Here is a 24,934-nt window from a genome sequence, read left to right on the forward strand (position 1 = left end):
GGCTAATTTCGCGATCCCCCTTTCGTGTCACCACAACCCCTAGTTTGAGAAATGCTGACCCAGAATTCCCGTGCGTGCGTGTGTATGTGTGTAATACTTATTTGTGTGAATTTATTGAAATATATTGCTACTTTTGATAAGTGAAACGTAAACGATATTAGAGTTGGTTGTTTCCATTATTAAATAGTGACATAATTTTACGTAGCGTTATCTATAAGGTGGATGTATATACTAATGTTACTAATTGCCGGAATAAAGTATTATTTTATTAATAAATAGTAAAAATAAAATGAATGGAAAAACATTGTTTCGGTTCAATGGATTTGCTTATTTCAAAATTATAGCGCTTATGAGATCATTATGAATAAATCTAGTTAAACCGGAAATATTACAGTATTGAAATCGCTAAGTTATCAAATATTTGTTTAATTGTACATATTTCCAGTCGGACGTCCATCATGACGAAAAAAGGAATTTTGTAATTCATTCTCTCTTTATTAAGCAAATAGTCTTAATGATGAAATAAGTTTCTGTTTGAGTTTATATCAGTTTCTATTAAATTTATGTAGACAAAATAATGTTTTGTTTTATCGGTTTTTCTTAAGAGAGTATATGGAGAAAAAAATGCACGTTTCATATACAAGTACAAGGAAGTATTGTAATCGCGAAAAATGTCGGTTTTCAGATTTCAACGGAAATATCCATCTTGACCATCCTTGAAACCATTTTGACTAGTTTCGGCGTGACATCTGTACGTACGTACACGTATGTGCGTATGTACTCTTATCAGCCGTAGGATGTTGACATTTTGGATTTTTCACTGTTGTAACATCTAGTTGTTTACCTCCTTTTTGATTGCGATGAACTGGACCAAAAGTGTCCAAAAAAGCCAAAAATCCAAAAACAAAATTGAATTTTGAACTTTTTCTTAACTGCAGTAATATTCCCACACTGAAAGCTTTTCAACGATATACATGAGTGATACTTATTTTCATCGGTTCCAGAGTTATAGCCAAATAAAGTTTAATTAAGGAAATATTTGGATCTTACGAGGGGAAGGTACATCGGTTCGAATCCGACTCCACTTCTTTTTTTTTTTAATTTTAATATATAATTTATTAATAATTATTAACCTCTGATTGTAAACATTTTTTTTACAAAAAAAATAATTCAAAAATAACAATAAAAAAATATGAAAAATTCAGAAGTTATTAGTGAAATAACATTTTATATTCTTTTCATTAAAAACAAATCGTATATATGCAATTTAATAGGTGTACAAGGAAGTCATGTGTCCTTATCAGTTTTATTTTATTTTATAGAGAAATTTCTTTAGGTTGACTAGTAATAACTTTTCTTCCAGATAATATAAATAGAAAATTATTTTAAATGAAAATACATCGGCTTGTAGCAATTTGTCCAATTATTTGTTGTCACATTACTTCAATGAAATAATAATAAGTTGACGTAATTCTGATATTCAAAGTATTTTTACGCAAAACTTTATAAGATTAATTAGAAATAGTTGATGTATATATCCACCCCACCCCCCCCTCGCATTCTACTCTGCCTTAGTTCACGATCACTAATAATTACTTTAAGATCGTTTCTCTGAATCCTTTCTTACTTTTAATAAGCCGCTCGTTTCTCGCTTTACGTGTTTTTTGCAATTTTTTTTTAAAATGATTATGTTTTTTGTAGGTCTACTGATATTAAATATAAAATTGAAAAAAATCTATTACACCTAGTGTTTTCATTCATCATAATGTTCTGCCATTAGGGCAGATCCTGTTACGGCTGCTGCTCTCACCTTGTTTTATCATTTGTTTTGTTTCCGCACATTTGCTCTTTTCCATAATCTCATCTATCATTTGAAATCCCTTCCTTCCTCTTCTTTCCTTCCATTCACCAAGCCTTCCATCGCATTCACTAATAAACACCTTCTTCTCATACAATGTCCTAGGCAATCCTTTCGTATATTCAGTCACATTTGGCATTTTCCTGTTCTCTCCGAATCTCTGTATTATTTTTCATTTGTTATACATGGGCTTGCAATCTGACATTTATCATTCTGCGCCGCACCCACATCTCAAAAGCTTCAATTCATTTTCTGTCTGCTTTTCTTTCAGCTCCATATGGCATCAACTCCAAATAAATCATATCATTAATCTCTTCCTTCACGCTAAGTATTACGTTCCACACAGCAGTCTTCCCTTCTTACTAAATGTCGGCTTTCTTCTTGATATTCTATCTTTGATTTCTGTGCAAGTGAAATCATAAGTTATAATGTCCCCCAAATACTGAATTTCTTCACCTGCTCTAAAACTTCGTTTCCTATCTTAATCTCAACCTCTTCTCTTTTCCACCTAATATCAAACATTTGTCTTTTTGTTTATGGATTCCACGTCAGTAAAGTTATGTCATCAGCTAAACGTATACATTCTATTCTTCTTCCCACAGCCTTTATTCTTCTTTTCTCATTCAGACAGCATTTAATTATTTCTTCCAGATAAATAGTAAACAGTTTTGGTGACATGCAGCATCCCTGCCTTACTCCCTTTCCAATTGCTATTCTTCCTGTCATTTTGTCTCCTACCCTCACTTTTATTCTCTGGTTATTGATACAGCTGTTTTATTAGGCGCCTCTCTTTCCATTCAAGTCCCTTCTTTTCCAAAGTTATCAGTAGTAATCTATCCCATCTAACTCTGTCAAACGCCATTGCTAGGTTGACAAATGCAACATACCACTCCCGATCTCCTTTCTACGTATCTCCCACCTCTTAGTGTCGTCCCTTGTTCCAATACTTATAAACTAATACTGTTATTTCTCAATATTGCCATCCGATTTATTGTAAATCCAATACAATTAAAAAAAAGAAGAAAATACATAATCGGTTTCAAAAACATAAAAAAAAGTTATTCAATCTTCGTTTAATATGAACTTTTATATGAACTTTTTAAGGATTCGCAAATTGCTGATTGTTTTTCAATTTGCCTCTAAAAGAAAACATTTTAAATGAATTTTATTGTGTTGTTATTATGCGTTTTTAAATTCTGCTGTATTCTTGAATGTATTTTGTTTAAATTATTATATTTGTTTTATCTATTATATTTTGTTGTAATTTAAATGTATTCTTGAATTAATATTTTTGTTTACTTCGCTTTATCTTATAAATTTTTTGAAGTCTATAAATATTTATTGAATGGCCCGCAACAACTTTGTTTTTTCAAAATTTAATTTGTACTTTGGGAAATACGATATTTATATTTTTAATGAAAATTCTGCTTCCCTTTATACCTCTTTCTATTTCATTGATAATAAATTATTTCCAAACTATAAACTTACCGTAATAATTTTCCTTTCCCGGTGAGAATATCTTTAGTAAAGGGAAAGTATAGTGATCACATCAAAAGTTTTGTGTGGGTTTTTTTGCAAATCTTTACGTTTTAGGATCCAAATCTAGACCAAAAAAAACGTATGCATATATGTATATTCGTACGTATGTACCGATGTGTGTCGCACTGCTTTTGGTTTTATATCTGAGGATGACGAAACCGATTTTCTTAAAATTTAGCTTAAATATTTCTATACATGAAATATTAATAATATTAATTTCTTTCAAAATTCGTTAAGGGGGTGAAGAATATTGCGAAAAAAATAATTTCGAATTTTTTCAGAGGCATTTTAAAGATAACTTTATTATAAAGAAAATTTTACCAAAAATACAACAAAAAAATAAATAAATAAACAAAACGAATTTCAAAAAATCAACTTCCGCCTCTTAAAATTGAGTTGTTTTTTTTTGTTCTCATTTCCTTTCGGTTTAAATATTATTGAAAACATTTTTGAAAGTTCGTATTTCATATATATAGAGCTAGCAAAATATGTCTACAATTCTTCCGACATAAGTCTACAATTTAAATACCGATCCCGGACCTAAAATGCAGAAAACCTTATTGAAAATTTTCTTTTTCTTATTTTAGCCTCATTATTAGATGTAAAGAAAGCTTCGCTAAAGCAAATTTTTTAAGTTTAATTATTTTTAGAAAAAATTCTCTTAAAATTTATTCACCACATCTAGAAAATATATGTTATTTTTTGGCTCTAAATCTTTTAATTTTTTTATTAATACAATTTTGTTTGTATTTTTCACTTAGAACTCTATTAGAATTAAAGTGATTTTGGCACCTATATTATATTCGGGAGTTAACTGAGAAGTAGTTTTTTCATTACTTTTATAAAATTATACGTTTCTTCTCTTTCAATATAATTAAACAATTCTGTTTTAAATTAATTTCTTTTATTAGGGATCACTTCTTTATAAACAATTTTTTTTAAATTTTCCCCACAGAGTAAAGAAGCCCCTAAAATCAAAAAAAAAAAAAAATATATCTTAAATGTTATTTAATTTTTTTTTTATTTTAAATCATGCAAACTTTGCCATCTTTTTTTTAGATTATGGTTAAATCAGTAAGAATTACTTATAATCTTTACAGACTGCAGAAATTGAAAATAAAGTATGATTACCAGATTCATCAGAAATTTATTAAATGCTTAAACGACAATAAATCTCCGTTCTGAAATATTTTTGAACACTAATTTTTTATATAATCTACTAACAGAATTAGTAGATTATATAAATGGATAGAAGTGGCTGAGGACATGCAATCGGATTTAGACGCACTGCGGTTATGCTTTTCAAATCATTACATGATCTTGAGCGTTGAAAAAAACTTTGTATATCAACTTCTGCTTAAAAGGGAAAATAAAATTGCCACTTACAATAAAATATAAATGTAAAAAATGTGTGATAAATAAATCCGACTGTTTATAATGTAGTGAGATCGAACAACGTGATATTTGTAAGTACTTGGGTATTGTGTTAGATAGCGGTCTAACCTGGAAGAATCATATTGCGCTATTAAAGCAAAAACTTTTAAGCTATCTTAGGATATTTTATTTTTTAAACAAAATATCCCCAAAAATAACCATGAGAAAACTTTATTTTGCTATTGTGCATAGTCGACTAGACTACGGCATCAGCTGTTGGGGAGGAACTTATGTTACAAATTTAGATTCCATAATCAAAATCCAAAAAAGATTCGTTACAATGATAAGTAAAAAAAGAACTACGGATCATAATTTGCCAATATTTAGGGAATTGTCTATATTACCGCTACGTTATTTATATGTTTATAAAGTAATTAAAATTTTCTTTATCAGAAGTGGTCATAGACCACTTAAGTACCACATAGACCATAGATAGTATGATAACCGAGTACGAACTTAGAAGTAAAAGGAATGTATATGTACTCAGAGCAAATAAAACGAGTTATATGAAGTTCTTTTCAAGTACTGCTCCTAGATTGTATAACATACTTCCTAATCATATAAAGACCAGTAGGAACCTAAACGCTTTCTTAAAGCTACTGAGACGATGGCTAATTAATATTGATGACGCTGAAAGTATGTTCTATGTAATTACATGATTTATGATTACATATATAATTAATTATAATGCTTTATACTTTTAGTCTTAACATAGTAATAGATTTTTTACATATATAACTTAGCGGGTAGCACTGGATGAAAGGCTTAGTAAACATAAATATTTGACGACGATTGATCTTCTCTATACTTAACTGCAGAAAAGATAAGTTTCCACCAGAGTAAATCATGAGTTGAACCAAAACTAATCCTCCTATATAAGATAAAACTGTTTATTTTTCCCCTTACTCTAACTAAAAAGATTAATAGAAAAGGGATGGTGCCACAAAACGGGCAAGACCCTTGTGGACACCTAATCTTTCATCTTTTACAAATAATATAAATTAAGTATAATTAAGTTAAGTAATAAATATTAAATTGTATTATAAAACAATGTTAAATTAAGTATGATTAAGTTAAGTAATATTATCATTAGTATTAGGATTACTCCATTAATTATTAATTCTGTAAAAGTGAAAGAAATAAAGAAATAAGAAAATAAGTTTTGAAATGTTGAAAATTGAACCGGGAAAAGAAGCGGAAAACGGAATATTCGTAATTTTTATGTTTTATTTTTATCTTTTAAATTTTCTTTAAATAAATTGCACATAGAAAATTCAATTTTTAAATAATTTTCAAAACTCAATTTTTCCGTGAAGTGACTAGTAAGATATAACACTACAAAGACAAGTTTTTTCATCACGTACACCATAATAAAGATCTTTATAAGGAAGCCTGACTGTTGTGTCAAAGCCTCGTACTGAAATCTTTATATGGAGAATATTCCAAAGTTGAATGATATTTAAATGTCCTTCATTTTTAAATATTCGTTTAGTCTTCTAAGTAAGAATTATTTGTTGTGTTTTTTTTTTTTGATAGTGCTGGATTTTTTCAGTCATTAATTTTATATAAGTTATCATTATTTTAAATTCTATTGTCAGTTAAAAACTGCACCTAATATTTCACATTAAATAACCTGTAGAGTTATTTGATATATGTAATATCATGTAACCTTCTCGACTATATAATTCTTTTAAATAATGTAGGACTGAGAATAATATGATCTTTGTTACGGAACTTACGTAGGTAACTGACATTTATAATTAATAGAATACTTACAATGAATGTACTCGGTTAATGGTTTTTATTTACGACTTCATAATTTGTTTCATTTAGATTTGAAATGCCATATTTATTATAACTTTTTTTTTTTTTTTTAGTACGATAATTTTTGTTTCTTTTCAAATTATTTATGTTGAAATAAATATTATAAGTATGCAAAAATAATATGAAATGAATAAAAATTTAGTCCAAAACTAACAAAAGGAAAGTCGGAAGATGAAGGAACAAGCATCATTTTGTAACGTTTTCTTTTTTATTTTACTACTATTATTATTATTATAGTGTTTTATCATGTCACTCTTTGAAATTATCAGAATATTTGACAGGTACATGTGATCTGAGTTTACTAACCTTTTTTATACAATGGAATAAACTATCACAATGGAGATGATTACATCGAACGACGATTTCATTCTTCTGCTTACAATTCGCAACTGTACGTTACTGTGTGATTGTGATTTAGTATAGTTATTTACTTGTTAAGCATCGTATAAAAATATAATATATCTCCATAAATAACCTATAGTACATAAATACAATATATATATATATATATATTATATTGTTCGATGAGTTATGATAGTGAAAGAATCTTTCAGTTATTTTCTTGCCTTAAATTACTTTTTGAATAAATCGAATTAATAACTTTAATCTTATTACTATATGAAAAGACAATGTTTTTTTTTGTTTATTCCTGATAATCGTGAAAACTACAGAACCAATAATTACGAAATTTTAACTGTAGCTATCTTACGACTCCCGTGAACTGTTTTTACCGCAGTTCAAACCTCACGAATTTCAAAATTATATAAATCGTAAGAAAATATAAAAAAATAACCTAAAACTTCTTTTAGTAAATTTAATTTCGTTGTCTATATAGATGATTGTCTGTTTCAATATTGACTTCTTTAGACAGTTATTATATGACTTACTAAAATTAATTCCATTGTCAATAAAAGGTCAATTTGAATTTTTATCGAAATATACGTAAAAACAAATCATTTTTATAATAGAATTGGTCGCTTGGGCCGCCTCCGCCCAAGCGGTTTGCCCTTCGAGGAGGGAAAGGGTTATATTTTTGTTGTTATAGTCGACTGGGCCAGCTTCGCAGCAGTCTTTTCGTGAAGTAAATGATTTACATATTGAAGAAAAAATTTATACCACAATTTCTGTAAGATTTTTTTATCGGTATTCTATCCATTAACCGTGAATATAATCAGCTTAATTAATACTTATTTTGACTTATATATGTTACCAGCAACACCGCGTGGATGTTGGATAATAACGCCGAACAATAAAAATAAAGTAAAATACAATATAGTAAAATCAAATAAAATATATTACAGTACATTAAAATACATTAAAGTAGAAAAAAATAAAAATATTATCCCACGTAGTTAATTAGGTAGTTTGTATTAAACTCTATGTTGTTTGTCTGGCGATTCTCAGCTTGAATGAATAAATTTCTTGGTGAACCAACTCTTGAGCACGCCACATATAATTGACCGTGACCAAAACAACTATTTTTCAACAGTATTACAGCAGCGTTTAGGATTGTCCTTGTGATTTGTTGATGGTCATTGTGTATGATATTCTTAAAGGTAATTTCAAACGTTTAAATTAAAATTGAAGATCGGCTGAAATTATTGGAATCCTTGGTGTAAAAAAATCTCCTATATTTTTTCCAGTAAGAAATGTAGCTTCTACGATATTTCTTGATAAATCTTTGATATATAGTCGAATGCCATAGCAAAGTTTCGGTGACTTCAGATTTCAATGGACCAATGGTGTTGGGCCGGTGGCTGCACATGGCTCCCGCGAGAATCAGTTCATTGTCAATTGATTTTGAGATTATTTTATTAAATTTCTAACCGTAAATTATTTTAATTAATTTTTTTAGCCATTAATATAATCAAATTAATTAAAACTTATTTCGACTTATATACTCTCGTATTCCTGAATATTGTCCCTTTAAAATTTGCATTTTAGGTGTTAAGTAATGCGACCGCTAGGGGATGAAAAACATATATAATAATAATAATAATAATTGCTAATAATAATAATAATTTTTCACTATGTTGCCAAATAGTGAAAAAGAGAGATTTTTAGACTTTTTTTTTAGTTTAACTTGAATTTTTGTTTTAAAACGATCCTTTGGTGGTTAATATATCTTTAGTATTGCGGCCGCAAAACGGTTACAGACAGAATTTATGTAACTTTATATATATATATATATATATATATATATATAGATTAAAGGGAATGAAGACTATTTACATATATAACAAAGTTTTGATGGTTTAAAGATTATTCAATATCGATATCGACTTCTTCAGAAAGTGTATTAAATTTAATGGTATTGTCCAATCTGGTATTTTTTTTTTTTTTTTCTCAGGTCCGGCCCAGGGGAGCTATTCAGTGACTTGTTGGTATTACGCCGCCCAGGGGAGTGTCTTTAAACTCAAATAGGCCTACCCACCGACCGGCTATATACCGGCAAGGCAGGTCGGCCTACCGGTTAGCTCTTTTTGAGAGTTCTTTATCAATATTGCCCCTCTGGGGGCCCAAAAGGGCAATACTAATACACCACATTATTACACCACGCCAGACCCAGTTTGCCGCGACGCGGTGCCGGGTCCCTTCAGTATTCAGTGTGCTGTTGCCTGACTGTTACCCGTGGAGTCCTTGCTGGCTCATCAGTGCCAACACACCGCAGCATGCTGGACCTCACCAGCAAGGCTGTCCACCCAGTCCTATTCTAGCCAACACCTTGTCTTCTCTCATCGGAGTATTTCTGTAGAACAACTTGTCTAACAAAACTAGCAAAATTATTCCAGTTTGACTCGCTTCTTAGCATGTAGTCTATTGTTGTCTCTGGAGTTATACCTGTGAGTGCCTTACTATGTCTAAGTGTGTCCCACCTATTGCACTCAAAAAAGGTGTGCTCAGCATCATCTATCTCGTTGCAGTAGTTGCAAATTGGCCTTCTCTCTTGCCTATTTTGTGCAGGTAGTTATTGAAGGAACCATGTCCTGTAAAAAACTGCGATAGGTGATGATCAACCTCACCAAATCTTCTCGACAACCATGGCTTGATGTTGGGGATGAGGGTTCTCGTCCATCGACCCACAGCTTCCTGCGACCATCTTTCCTGCCAGATATTATAAACGGCATCCCTGACCTCTTGTTCTGGCTTGCCTTGTGCCCTCTCCACCCTCTTTTTTGCGATTAGGTCAATAGGAGGTGTACCCGATAACACGCACAGGGCGGCATAGGACACTGTCCTGTATGCGGACACAACACCTAGGAGCACACCCTGTGCGTCCTCGCCAGTCTCTCTTTGTTGCGCCTGATGGCGATAGAGCGCCACCAGGCCGGAACGGCATACATAAGCGAAGACACGACGGTGGTCGCCAGTAAACGGCGCTTTGAGGCCCGAGGGGCATTCTGCGATGACATAATGATGTTTAGACGTTTTATCATCCTTTCTGCCTTGTTGCATACATTGACTATGTGCTCGGTGTATCTACCGTTTTTCTGGAGAATAACTTCTAAGTACTTGATGTTATTCGCTTCTTCTACAGCATGACCGTTGATGGAAATATTGAACGGTTCTAGCACTCTTCTACCCGTAAAGGCAATACACCGGCATTTTTCCGTAGACAGTTGCAGACCCCTGGACCTCAACCACTCCTGTATAGTGTCGATGGCCACGTACACCCTCTCTCGCACCTCCAAGACCGTCCTTCCCTCTACGAGGACTTCAAGGTCATCTGCATAAGCCAGGACCTGGACGCCGACAGGAAACTCCTTCTGAAGGAGTTCATCTATAATCACCAGCCACAACAACGGCCCCAGAACAGAGCCCTGCGGAACTCCACCGTGCATTTGAAAATGTACTGTTTCTTCCTGTGCTTCCACCAGACATCCCCTGTTGGACAAGTAACATTCAATTTGCCTACGCAGGTACGGGCTGAGGCCCCTAGCCGCAATCGCGTCATTAATATGACCCCAACCAATAGCCCCGAACGCGTATTTTATGTCTAGTGATAGCATCAGTGGAATTCTCCTGGTTCACCAAGTGCCTCTCTTCACCTCGTCGGCCCATCCCGAAATTCGGCAGATAGCCTGCACGGTGGATCGCCCCCGCATAAACCCGTACTGGTTAGGACTGCTCTTCTAGCTCCCTCTTCTAGTTATTGAGTTATTGAGCGTTCTTCTTGCCTCGAGGTATCTATTGGCTATTTCCTGGTACCCTTCTCTGTTATTTCTAAGAATACGTTGTTTCCTTCTCCTAAGGGACTGGAGCTCTTGTCTCATTGCTTCAATTTCAGCAGTCCACCAATATACGGAGCGCCTCCTTGTATTGTTAACTGCCATTCTGTCCATTTCCTGCTTTATTATATTAGATAAAGCCTCAGGTGATTGTTGATGTCTATCAGACAGTCTACTTGCAGTCCTGTTGACGATTTGCTCTATTTGTACTGATGAGAATCTCGGTGGGGGGGGGGGGGGGAGTGCACTTCACGCCTGAAATCTACGTCTTTCAGATCCAAGATAGAGGCGCGGTGATCGCTCGCTATATCTTCTGAGAGAACCATCCACTGGTACTGGTTCCTTCTCCACCTACAGTCCAGGATGGTGAGGTCAAGCACCGACCGATGACCTCTCGCTACGTACGTGGGCGTATCGTCATTAATGCAGATGCAGCCGGCAGTTTCCAGGAGATCGGCAAGGATCTGTCCCCTCCTGTTGGTGTGTCGACTGCCAGCCGCCACCATTTTGCTGTTAAAATCACCCAACATTACGATCCTCTTGGTTGAATTGGTAATCACACCTTGTAAAGTGTCGATGAAGTTAGTAAAGTCCGCGATCGCAATGTTGGGCGAAATGTACACACCCACGAATAGAGTTGTTTCGGTATCAACAGACACCATGCCACTACCTCTAAACTTGAAATTCCATTGTATACTATGACTTACGTCCATAATGGCAACATCTCCCGACATATCAACAGTCCATCCAAGTTTGGCAGCTTCATATTTATTGGGTTCGGTGACCTCAAGGAGGTCTACGTTCTTCTCTGCAACAACACGACTAATTAAGTCGTGAGCGAGAATACTCCTATTGGCATTCGCTAACATAGTCCTAATCATGCAATTTTTTCTTACATTGCCATGCTCCAGTCCTGTGTTCACCGCTCTTACAATCGAGGCATTGCTTAGGTTCAAGACAATCCGCTATCTTGTGACCTCTGCTACCGCAGTTGAAGCACAAATCGAGCTTATCTGGGCCTTTACATTCGTGCCTTCTATGGCCCGTGCCCCAACAACGGTAGCACCTGTCTTCATCTTCCCGGATGTATGCCCGGCAACTAATCCATCCGATTCTTATTCTTTCCTCGACCAGTTTGCATGCCGCTCTGTAAGAGGTCATGACCGTAATATTTTGTGTCTCGCCAAGACCTTTCCTCATGGATGTTATCTTGACTTCCTCGCTAGAACCCACGCGATTTATAATGGCAGCCATAACCTCTGGCAGCGATCTGTGTTTATAATCTGGCAGCGACCTGTGTGAACTCATCCTCACACCCGAGTAAAGTAGCACTCGGTAAATTTTTATATCCTGAATTAAGAAGTTCTATCAGGGTAAACCATTCACATAATTGGTTTAGATTCGACTTTCAATTTAGTATTAAAATTATCATAACGCTTAGGTTGATGAAATCACAGTTAGGAAAAAAAACACTTGTAGGGCTACTAGAATTTATAATCGTAGACATCGTGAATCTATGCCATAGCGTTCTCAAAGATATGAAGAGATATTTCAAAATAAACCTTTGGTAAAATTTTAGAAGATTATGTGAAATTCCTCAACAGCTGTGAATGCCAGGGACAGAATGTCGTGTTATGTTTGTGTAATTAAAAACATTAAAATGTTTTACTGTAATATTTAATTTTTTTTCGGATAGGCATTAGGCATATAAGTATATATATATATATATATATATATATATATATATATATACTTCTATGTAATAGAAGTGGAACTCTGTGTTACTGAAATTTTATAATAGCAATAGTAATATTTTTTTAGTGTATATTAAATCAACATAATTTCATTTTAAATTATTCTTAAATTGCATTACATCGTAATAATTACGATTAATTATGTTGGTTTTATTTAATAAAACAGATTGTGAAATATTTTATGATAATTATTTATAATGATAATCTTAAGGAATTGTTAATTTATATAAGATACACGGTAAGCTACAGTATCATATTACTGACATAAATAAATAATGGCTTAATGTAAACATTAGCCTAATTTTTAGGTTATAGTATTAATTTTGTAACGGTCTTCTTACATGAAACTAAATTTTACGGTGAATTTATTATCATCTTCTTTATGTAATTTTTGTTACATGAAGATAATATTAAAATAATAATTGTGTTTATAGTTGTTTTGCTTTATGACAGAATATGATGAAGCAAAAAAAATTACTCAAGATCCCGACCTATTTTACTTTCCTAACACCATAATTCTAGAGTAGCGATCTCCAAACCTTTTGATCGCGTACCCTTAAGAAGAAAATAATTGTAAGTTGTACTCTATATAATATAATATATATGTGTGTGTGTGAGCGCGCGTGTGTATATAATCAAATTGTTTATACTGGTCTTTGGCGTACCTCCAAGTAACAGTTTGTGTACCCCAATTTTTTCCTGTTTATCCCCCGGGAATAACCTTCAGATATTACTTCAGAGTATGAGTGAAAGTACTTACTATGTATGAGTGAAAGTGATGTGTAGTCTTGTACAGTCTCAGGTCAACCATTTTTGAGATTTTTGGTTAATTGAAACCCGACCATCAAGGAACACCGGTATCCACGATCTAGTATTCAAATCCGTATAAAAGTAACTAGGATTTAGAAGTAGTAGGATTTGAACGTAGGAACTTGCGACTTCGATAACAGTTGATTTGCGAAGACGCGTTCACTACTAGACCAATCCGGTAGGTTTTGCGTACCCCCTGGGGCAAGCGTATCCCACTTTGGAGATCACTGCTTTAGAGCTAAGCTGCAAGAAGGAAAGTATGGTAATCAGTTAAAAAATGGGATATTGGTTTTTTGAATTTTTCGAAGTTTAATGGCCCAGGAACCTCGTTACCACAATGCGCACAGGGTGAAGCATATTGACAGAATTTAGCCGTACGACCAAATCTACAATATTTAAAATATCTCTGATCTCAACGTACTCCTTGACTCTATAAGAAGTAAATCCTCAGGACCCCCCCCCCAAAAAAAAAATGGGGATAATGTTCGTAAGTAAGTGAGTTGGCTTATTTGAAGCGTAATAACCTTTTACTGGCTGAACCGATTTTGATGAAATTTTGTACACTCATGTATAAGGAATAATTTGTTGGTAAAATTTTGGGGTTAATTTTTTGAAAATTTTGCAAACATAACTGAATTTAATATTAAGTTCAGTACATGCGTAAATACTTATCTTACCATACCATTTAAAAAAAATATTTACAGCAGAATTTTCCCTTCCCTGAAAATCGGAAAAAATTGTCTTTTTATTTATTTCATATTTTTAACCAATTTTTAAAAAAATATTTTTCTTGGCATAATATTAGTGCAAGTAACTAAAAAAAAAATACATTTTGAGGGGAAATATTAGGGGTGGGGGAGGCGATTAAAGTTTAAAAATATCGTTTATTTATTTTTTCAAAACTTTGGGTTTATTTAAACATATAATGATAATTTTAAAATAAAACTTTATCATAAGTTACTCCTTCTACCCGCAAAAAGAAATCTTAGGTAACTTTTTTCTGGTACAATTATTTTTCCATTATATAAGAGTAAATATAAATATATATAGGCCTATATATGTAATTTTGTGGCCCGAAAATTTCTAAAACTACCAGATCAATTTTATTAAAATTTAGATTTGCCGTAGTAGCGTATCCGAAATTGTACAAGTAAAAATTTGATTAAGTGTTTGATACGTACGTACGTACGAACACTTTTTTTTGTTTTCTGGGGTCCCTGGATCATGAAATTCGAGAAATGTAAAAAACCCATTTCCCATTTTCTGATTATCGCACATTCCTTCTTGCAGAAGAGTTCTTGAGCTATGATCCTAGGAAAATAAAAATTATCCATATTAAAAGATAAGCTTGTCAATTTTATTTTTTGTTTGGAAGAATTACGGTGATATTAATTCTCGTAAAAAAAAAAAAAACATCAGTCTAATACGTAACATCTTACTTTTCAGATTATTTTCGTACATACTACCGAATGTTTTCAACTGTGAAACCAACCTGTGAAACGTATTCTGCTCTTTATATATATATATTTTTTTTTTTGTTTGTGAAAGTTATTTTAAGGCCTACAAATCTATATAATACCGTTCTTTGTACGCATATACATAAAAAGAGGTTATTATTTACACTGATGTGCAGGGATAATTTAAGTTTATGATTTCCAGTGAGTGCGTGAATATTAACAAATTAAATATAATAAAGAAAAGTACACGTTTTCATTCTTTTGTTTTGTTTTTTTTTTTATGAACATTATTTATAATTGCTCGGATTCGATTCATCTGACCTTTTCTACGATTTTCTATTTGGATTTTTCATTGGAAAAATAAGTCAATATCATAATAAATTCGCTGTACTGTGAAAGTGTTGCTAAATTATTATCAAATATATGCCAGCCGAATAGAATTTCTGATATTAAACTACATTTATTAGTTATTATTGTACTACGCGTGCGTGAAATAAGCAGAAATGTTTCTCCATCTGTATAAAGTTTCTGATAATGTTTTTTATTATTTTTTTTCACTTTATTTAAATAGAGAGTTTATTCATACGGATTGTACGGTAAAAGATTACCGACTTTACAAATAGTTAGTATTGTTAAAATGAAAAAGAGAAAGTTCTTAGTGGGCTAAAGAATTTCGATGCTGTAGTAGTTGGTAGTAAGCTACAAGATACGATATGGTCTAACGGCCACGTCGGAAATGGAAAGCTAACGAGAAAGAATTAAGGAGAGATCTTCTTTTTTTTATTTAAATTTCGTTATGAAATTTCATCTTATGTTGTTCATTTCTTCATTCTGCTTGTCTTTAGTTATTTAAAATACTTATTCCTCGGTACAATGCTCTGGTAATGTTTTAAAAAATATATATATATATATTTTTAACAAAATGTTTTAAAATTGTCACTTTTAAAAATTTTGTTTATCTAATCAATTCAAACAACAAACGCTTTGTTAAAAAAACTACTTTCCTTTTTCATGTACTCAACTTTCCCACTTTAAAATAATTTTGTAGTTTTTTATAATCAGAAATATCATTTAAAAGATTACCTAACGAAAAATTTTGCTTATCATTTATTTTAAGTTAAAATTGTAGTGAAAAAAATCACCAATCTTAATACTCATATATTTTTTATTTTGTGAGTGCTTTCTTGGTGATCAGTACTTCATAACTTTAAAATTTCAGGAAGTTGGTTTACTTCCACTCTGAGTTACGAATCAAGTACTAGTTTAACTTTGATTAAAAGATTGATTAATTTAATTTGTTGCCTAACAATAGACACATTCTGTATAATTTAAATTTTTTTATCTCTTTTTCTTAAAAAAAATCATCTGATGAAGTAAAATTACCTCAAAAATGCTCAGCAAATAAAAATTGCACAAATAGTTAGATTTATATTATTAATAATTAATATTCTGCTACAAGGATAAACAACCAATTTCTGCAGTTGATGCTGGAGTAAGGGAGTAAGTTCAAGTTTAAAAGAGGTTGGATTCAGTATCAAGTTAAACATACTATCTGCTTTCGAGTAAAAAATCTTAGCAGAAAATAAAATAAAAATTCTAATTTTTCATAATGTTCGTGGTGCAGAATATATCTACTGCTAAAATCCATCCTTGGTGTGTTTGGAACTAATGTAAATAAATACTTTTCTCTATTACTACTGAGCCGACTCTAAAAGCCTCTTGGACACATTCAATTTATATATATTAGATTGTTTATAATATTAACATAGGTATAATGTTAAATTATTTATTTATAACTTTCTTATTTTTATTTCTGATACTTGTTTGAAACGAAAGACGAATGATCCATATAGAAATCTATCGGCCACGGTAGGAATGATTGTAATATTCCACCCTCGCGCTTGAATTGTTTTCTTTGTTTATATCAGTTCTAAATATAAGGGAAATGGATTATACACTTTTTTTTTTAAATAAAACAATCCTTTTTCGTTAACTTTTATTTTGAGAACCTGGCAAAATTACGTTTTGTAAGTGATTTTTTTTTTTTTAGTCTGCGGGACCACCTTTAGATAATTCAGAGAATATGATATGAAACAGCAGTTTTGTAGCGTGTGAAACTTCCATGTCTGATCGGGATTCGAACCCGGGTCCTCTGGGTTCGAATTGCTTTAGATAAGTTGTCAGTGTTCGGCGAATTGAAACAGTTGTATTCGAATTTCGTAGCGTTATTTTTTTGAAATGGAATCTGAAAATATTTTTCGACTTAACCTTCTTTAAATGAAAAAAAAACTAAACAAAGTCTAACAGTTTACACCGTAGAAAGCAAACATAATATTTCTTGTGAGTTTTAAAATTCAAATAATTAAGTTAGTTTGAAAAATGTAATATAATCATGTGTTACAGTAAACGAGATTTGTAATATCTACATTATTACTGGTAAGTAGGAGGTCGGAATGAATTCCGGATTCATTCGGATTACGAATGAAATATTTTCGATGTTTTGTATTGTAAAAAATTATTTTTCAATTAATAGAATTAACATGGTTTTGAAGGAAATTTCTAACAGTTTGTACGCATGCCTATAAATATTTCACAAAAGTGAGTCTCGCGACAAGCATTAACAAGATAGAACAATTTATACCAAACATGTGAAAGAATATCCCGCTCAAACTAGCAGCAACGTTAGTAATTGAACGTTTTTTTAAGTCATGTACATAAACAGGAAGGGGAATGGGAAAAAATTTGTTTTTGATAAACCTCATAAAACGTTTTCACAAGGCGTTAAGTATGGAATTGCTTGGTGGCCAACGAATCAGCACCATGTTTTCATTAGTTGCTTATCCAATTCCATCTCTTGTTCATCCAGATAATTTTGAACCTCGTATATGCCAATGGTGCTCTGGTACTATTTGCTTCATCTCCAGAAAGGTTGAATAAATTTTAAAAATAAGGCTTAGCAACTGGTTTAATAATTGATGAAAAAACACTGTTCTAACAAATGGAGTTAAGGAACAATTAAAACTGCTACGAAAGAAATTACATTGAGCAAACGAAACAATCTATTTAGGAAGACAGAACAAGAAAGTAGACCCAAAGAAGGATAGCACTTGTTTGAAAAAAATATTGATCCCTTAAATTTATTATTAAAAACAAAGTGACCAATATACAGTAAAGCAAATTATTATATTGTTGTGAAATACCTTATCTCACTTGGTTCGCAAACTTGGATTTACTGAAGAAATCCATACAAATTATGAGAGTTACCCAACGATCAATGTGAAGGAGCGTGCTTAGTACGATAAAGAAAGATAGAATTAACTGTGAAAAAATAAGCCAACAACTAGTGGCAGATGTGGTTAAAGTAATTAAGAAATTGAAGTGAAAATGGGCTGACCACCTGGTAATGAGGTGGAAAAAACAAGTTACCTTTAAGAAAACTTTCTCTAGGAAAAGAGGTAGACAGAAGAAAAACGGTGGGAGAGTGGTTTGAAGGAGGCTGCATGAATATATTGATGTAGGTAGACTTTAGACAGAAAAACATAGAATATTGGGAGAGAAGCTTATGCTCAGTAGCTTATGCTCCTGGTTTCAAATGTCAAAGTTCAAATGATATTTTTTTAAATGAAGAATAACTTAACAGGAAACTTAAGGGTTACTTTTATTTATTATTATTTTTTATGCGCACATAAATTTGTGTAATTTTGATTTATGTACTCCTACATAGCGTGAAAATTAAAAATTTAAATTAAATAAAAGAATTATTTATTTATTTATTGTCAATGAGGCGGAGCTCCATCTTCTATGACAATTAAATTCTCAGAATCTTCCTCTAGTTGAAGTATTAGCCATTCACTTAACATGTTGAAACACGCTCCTCCATTTACTGTGTGTTGGTAAAAACATACAGAAAATGGTATAAAACAAAAATGGTATAAACATACAGTAAATGGATCATATACCTTTTCGAGAGAAATAAAACGTTTACTTTTGGCTAGTAGTTTTTACCTTTCATGTTTTCCCAATGATTTTGTGTTCCCCATATTCGTACGTTATGTATATTGATTGATCTTTCACAACATATTGGTGTTTCCACTAATGAGAAACGTACTCTCATCGCAAATTATTATTCGATGAAAGAAACTATATTAGTCAGCACTTTCCTGTATTTCCACACAGAAGTCTTTACGAGAGACTTTACCGTTATCATTTACAATTCATACTGTAATTTCTAAGGCATCATTTTCAACACGGTTGGTTGCGGAATTAGTAATTCTAAACTCGCTAATATGATCGATTTACTTGAACTGAATCGGTACATGCGCGAACACGATCAACTGTTCTGATGCGAAAGGCCTTCCAGAATGTCTTTTTTTTCACAATATCTTGTGTTTTCTAATTGATTTTTCAAGTCATAAATTGTATTGGTAGACGTTTTTTTTTACCGTACTTTGTTCTGATACATCGTTACACGATAGTAATGGAGTTTTTTTTTGGTTAATTTGATTACACAAAAGCTTTCTGTACAGGAGTAGCTGCCACCTTGCCAGACTGATTAGATATTAATGCAGTAATCAATATCAACGTCAATCAAGCAATCGTATCAGCTTAAAAACATTCCCTATATAATTATATTAGTTTTTGCTTTTACATATAAATTTAATTATTTTTAAATACCATCAAATATGACGATTTCATTTATAATCATACTGTATTTGGTTTTAATTTATATACCGTTGATTTTTTCTTCGAAATATTTCAGTTCGTTTATTATGTGTATTATTATTGCAAGCTAATTTCTTATGGATGGTATTGCATTTTAATTACATTTTTATTGTTTATTATAGAAATTTTAGTATAACTATGTAACTGTGTCATCAATAATTTTTTATATTTCTCTCTTGATTTTCACGCCATCATCTTATGATGTAAATATTACTACAAAACAATCTTATAATATTTTTTTGTTTGTTTTTTATTTTATAGGAATTACGAAGCAATACTGATAGAACAACGGTTATTGTTTAGTACCGAGCGAAGTTTTTATGATATCATTCCATGGTGACCTAGAGACATTCTATATTTCTTCAGAAGCTGTTGTGGTTAACTAAATGCAGAAGTGGATTTCTTGTAGATGCAGTTAAAGGTAACTATCCATCCTACTATACAAGGTTACTGCTAGGCCGTACTTCATGTTTATTACATTACTTGTTCTTTTTAATTAAGTATGAAATTCTAGTATCGTGGTAAATTGAAATGCTTAACGGATGGTATTCTATAAATGGATGTACCAAAAACGGAATAAAATTTTAAATGTATAAATTAATTTTTATTACGCTTCGAGCAAAATTAAAGGTATTATTAATTAATTAGGATTTTATATTCATTAGTTTTGTTGTTCTGTAAAAACTTATCGAACGGTTAAGATTTTTTTGTTTGTTTCCGATTAAACGTTAAAAGTTTTGATTCGATAACGTTTTGTTAGTTAACTATTATTTAAATCTATTACACCGAAAAACAGCTGAAATAGAAATGATCGGCGTCTATGTTAAGCTCCCATTTAAATATTTTGTCGGACGATTGATTAAAAACTCTATAGCTTAGTGAGTAGCATAAATAGCTTTTTACTTGAAGGTTCTAAGTTTGATCTTGGCAACGATTTGAAATTTTACGGTGAAACTACGTTTAATCATGTTCGTTTAGAATAAAAAAAAACAAATAAAAAAGGCGTATTTTTACCCAGAAATTATCCATCATAGAATTTTACTGTTTTTTGAATCTCATCTAATAAATTAACTTGCTCTACCTACATTTTAAAACAGTGTTGGAAGTGTCCGAATTTCATCGACTTGGATCAGTTTGTATACTTATAATCTTGATCGAATAATTTCGATGGAGAGTTTTATTAAGTCGAAGATTAACGAGATGAGATTTAATGTAAGTGCTTATCATTAATTAATTAACCATTTTAACAATATATCAAACTTTTTTCGAACCTACACTGTACGGTATTAACTCGGGATTACATTTCTTTTTAAGCCTATTTATTCCCTAATTTTCTGAAGTTTAATTAGAGGGAGTTTTTACAGTCGATTGCTCTTTCATGATGCCGACCTATTAAAGAGGATATGAAATAAAAATCTGTAGCGTATGAAAAATACCATGTCTAATTAGGACTCTAACCCCGATACCAACGTTTGATTATGTTAACATTACCATTCCGATTTACGTAGATATTAAAACTTTTTCTATTTAAACTAGATGCTTTAAGCGTTTTCATGATATTTTCTACACTCTTGTTTGATCCTCAATTTAAAAATACCATAACCGTTTAAATTTTTAATTTTTTTAATAAAACAAACAGATAAATTAAAAAAAAGAAAGTAAGTTAGAAGAGAAGATTTCAGGTAGAACGATAAAGTACTATTCATAAAAAGACAAAATTTAAAAAAAGAGAATTGTATCGACATATAAAACAAATAATAGAAAATACAAACTAGCAAAGAAAGACCAGTTGACGATACGGTGTAGTAATGTAGAAAAGAAAGTAATTACATGGAGTATAGATTTAGCATATTGAAAAATAAGAGAAATATTTTGGAAATTAAACTTAATTGTTAAAATATTAGAATCCATGTAAAGGAGAGATGAGAGAGAGGGAGAGATAGTGTGGGTGGCAGGAATATTAATTCATGGAAGGACTGAATGTTGAGGTTAAGAGGTCAGCTTAGAGCGGAAAATAATGGAAAATCATTAAAAACCAAATAACTGATGCCAAAAAAAATTAATGAAACATTAAACCGATCGCATTTGAACACGGTGAATTCGGGTAGTGTTCTCCCTTCCGCAATTGTTACACTCTGTGGAGTTTCTCAGTTCCCGCGCGCACAAGTTTTTTCTTTGAAGCAGCTGTGATCGGTTAGGTACTATACCTTTTTTTTACAAAAATTATTTACTATCAATCTGTTCCTTCGGAACAATGAATAGATGTATTAAATGTCTAAAATTGATTTGAAGGAGAGAAGACCCAACATCAATCAACTCCTCTACATTTTTTCTGACACCCTGTTACAGCTGCTGTCAAATGATAATGAAATAATTTTTTTTTGTAGCGTGTGATAAAATACCATTTTCGGCCAGATGACTCGAACCGACAACTTCCAGAAGGAAGGTACCTACCTACCAATCCGCTACGGAGATCGGCCAATTTAACCTTAAAGCCAACAATTTATAATTACAACTGCATTTCAAGAAAAAAATAATTTTCTAGAAATGAATGTAGGCAAAGATACAACAGAAAAAGATCAAGATAAGAGTTTTCGCTGTATTTAAAATTTTTCATTTGAACTAATCATACGATTAAGAACACAAATCCACATATGTATCTCTCTCTCTCTCTCTCTCTCTGTGTGTGTGGTGTGTGCGTGTGTGTTTTTATATCAGAATCATTCGTAGACACATTTTCATCCGAAATTATTATTATTGTTAAAAAAATAATATTAAGAAATTAAATATAAACGTTTCTACTTTTTCTATTTAAGTTTTAAAACTCTTTAAATATTAAATTAACACTGCTTAACATCGTCGTCATCAACATAATACCGCAACTTTAACATTTATTCAGAAATTAGAGTAATGAAAAACTACCAATATACACACCGACACACTGTAACAATTCATTTTACATAAGACAAAATAAAAACTAATAAAAAAAAAAAAAAATGCTATTTGGCTGGCACCTCTCTTTTGAAAATATGGTCAAGTAGGGATTCAAAATGGTACAGTATTTTATTTTAAATTTTGTCCCATTTATTTCGAACAATATAAGCAAGCCCATTTTATTTAAAGTGGGCTTAGGTCATTCAGACCTAATTCAGCTGAATTAGGTCTGAATAATTTTTTTCGAGTAACTACTCGAAAAAATTAGTCCCTGTGATAGACGGAGGAAACGATTGTACGGTTGAATATCATCTACATTTCAGTGAACTTGGCTTAGCATGTTAATATACTACAGTATGATTTAGCTCAGAATAAGAACCCACTCTTCTGTTGCTCAATAATACAAGTTAAGTATTTCGGCAGTTATAGACAGATTCTAAATTACATCCAACCTTACAGCTTTATATACATGCATTTAATTTATTTTTGTTATGAGAAATTAATTTTGTGTCGTATAACAAATTCGGAATTGGGATTCAAACTCAGAACCTTCCGAATGGAAAGTTGCTTGCTCTGCCATGAACATCGGCAACAATATTAAATAGTCCAGAGTGAGCGAAAAGTTACGCAACGCTCAATTCATTAATCCACTGAAGTAGAAAATTTAGTTTTATTTTAGTACTACGAGTAATTGGTCGGGTGGGTTGGCATTGACGCTTAACCTTGTAGCATTAACATATGCACAACAATCACATTATCTCTCCCTGTTTTGTCTATCAGCGGCAGATATGCTGTAAACATATTATTATTCATTTTATACGTCTTAATGTGCGTTTATTCTTTTTTTTTTGTTTAACATCCGGGACCACCGTTATGTATTTTGATTCAGAGGATGAGATGAACGATTTGTAGTGAGTGTGAAAATGCCATGCTGGCCGGGATTCGAACCCAGGACCTCCGGATGAAAGGCTGAGAAGCAACCACTCGCGCCACGGAGATCGGCCCGTGTGTTTATTCTCGAATTATTTTAAATTATAGTTGTTTTTTAAGTATCAGGAAGATTATTCTGTCGTTTTTCCTCAACCAAACGTACCCAATAAGTCAGCAGTTACACGCATAGTCGCTTGTATTAGATAAACCGGTAGTATAGGTGATCGAAAACGGTCCGGACAGCCTACAGCTGAAATGACGAATCTTTAGTATGTGATCGTACATCCTTTGAACGATCACTTCGAAAATCAATAAGAAGACTCCTGTATCTGTACAGATCGGATGTCATATGGAAGTATCCACAGATCCAAAAAGAAATTAAAATTATGTCCGTTGTGCATTCATATCGTGCAGGAATCGCGAGAACCCGATCTCGGAAAAAATATTTAATTATTGAAAATGGAATACGTTACATTCAGAAAAGATCGGAGATTGACGCGTAATTTTTCGTTATCACTCGTCTAATATTTTTTACAGAAACAGTAGTATGTGAACGATAATCTACTAGTAGTAGATTATAAAAAACTTCTCAGCCTCGCTAGAAGAGATGTACGAGAATAAATTAATAATAATTTTAAAAATTCATTAAGGGGTGGGGGAATATCGCGAAAAAATCAATATCGATTTTCTTCAGAAACATTTTAGAGAAAAATTTATTAAAGCAAATTTTTTGCTTACAAAGCTTGTATAAACGTTTTTTTTAAAAAACCAATCCCATCTCATAAAATTTAAATAAATGTTTTTTATTTTTTGCCCCTTCACTGATCGATATAGGTTTCAACAATTTTTCAACTTTTATACGTAATATATAGAACTATTAAGAAATGTCTTCAATTTTTAAAATTATCGACCCCGAACCTAAAATGCAGAAGGTTTTTTTAAAGTTTTCTTTGTTGTATTTTATAATTTATTAATGGGAGTGTTAAATCTAGAGAAAACGTTGATTAAGCAAATGTTAAAACCCTATATATGAATCTTTTTAAAAAAAAATTTCTTAAAATTTATTCCCCACCTCTAAAAAATATATATTGTTTTTTTTTTTGTTTTTTTTTCTGTAGGGGCTCGACTCTTTTAATTTTTAATTCTTTGTACGAAGTAAAGGAAGTATTGTATCGCAAAAATGTCGGTTTTCAGATTTACGGAAACATCCATTTTGACTATTCCTGAATCCATTTTGATTAGTTTCGGTGTGACGTCTGTACATACGTACGTGTGTACGTATATGTATCTCGCATAACTTAACACGATTAGCCGTAGAATGTTGACATTTTGTATTTAGGACTGTTGTAACATCCATTTGTGTATCCTTTTGATTGCAATCGACTGGGTCAAAAATGTGTATACAGTCAGATCTTTAATTAAATTTGGATTTTGGACTTTTAC

At 31.9% G+C, this 24,934-nt stretch overlaps 1 protein-coding gene across 1 annotated transcript in view; it reads left to right on the forward strand.

Moving 5' to 3' along the window:
• The window catches only part of LOC142326274 (uncharacterized), a 205,334-nt gene that overhangs the window by 48,554 nt on the left and 131,846 nt on the right, over nt 1–24,934 (forward strand). Inside the window, exon 2 of the mRNA XM_075368622.1 lies at nt 19,889–20,048. The gene's annotated coding sequence lies outside the window, so the exon portion shown is untranslated. The remainder of the gene's footprint in view (nt 1–19,888; nt 20,049–24,934) is intronic.

This window comes from Lycorma delicatula, chromosome 6, assembly GCF_047948215.1.
Source record: "Lycorma delicatula isolate Av1 chromosome 6, ASM4794821v1, whole genome shotgun sequence".
In the NCBI taxonomy this organism is placed as follows: Eukaryota; Metazoa; Arthropoda; class Insecta; order Hemiptera; family Fulgoridae; genus Lycorma; species Lycorma delicatula.